Source organism: Frankliniella occidentalis, unplaced genomic scaffold (genome assembly GCF_000697945.3).
Source record: "Frankliniella occidentalis isolate FOCC.00 unplaced genomic scaffold, Focc_3.1 Scaffold226, whole genome shotgun sequence".
NCBI lineage: Eukaryota > Metazoa > Arthropoda > Insecta > Thysanoptera > Thripidae > Frankliniella > Frankliniella occidentalis.
This window is the reverse complement of record NW_026267352.1, coordinates 560,215-560,920: the sequence shown is the minus strand read 5'-3', so window position 1 is coordinate 560,920 and position 706 is coordinate 560,215.

Genomic DNA, 706 nt, shown 5'->3' with positions numbered 1-706 from the left:
CCCCCCTTTTTTCCTTCTAGCAAACTGTGGCGCGTTGTGGTCATTTCGGATCCCAACTGATAACCCAATAATGAACTTTTCACGCCGGGTAGGCCAACCCGCCAAGGCGCAGGGAGAAGACGGCGGCCTACACAGTCCAGTTGGGGGGAAAGGGGGGGGGGGGTTCAAGCAGCAGAAGTTTGACGCCCAACGTCCCCCGGGACTTTTATTGTTGAGGCACCTTCAACTCGAGATTATATGCCAAAATGAGCCAAAATTGCATAAAATGTCTCAAACAAGTTGACCGTCCAAAACGACGCCCACTTCACATCGCTTCAGGAGGCCATGAAACGACTTCCAAACTTATTTAGCCCCACTTTCAAGTCATTCTTGACGAATCTCTAGCCCTTGTGGTGCTCATGCTGCTCATCTCAAGGAGCGCGTATGCCTCTCATGTCAGTCGGGGGCGGGAGTAGCCCCGACAATGACTCAGCCGGGCTGCGGTGCTCTGCGCCGGAGGAGGGCGAGGAGGGCTCCGCGGCCGGTCAGCTGGCCCGGTATGCGCAGCACCAGCAGACGTAACCTCCACCACCGCCCGGCATCACCCTCACCTCACTGTGGCGAAGCACACCCTGCCCCACCACCCCACCACCCCGCCTCACCCGCTACTCCCGCAACTCGAGTGCAGCTCTCCGTAGAGAGGAACCGTGATCACAAAGAGGCGTTG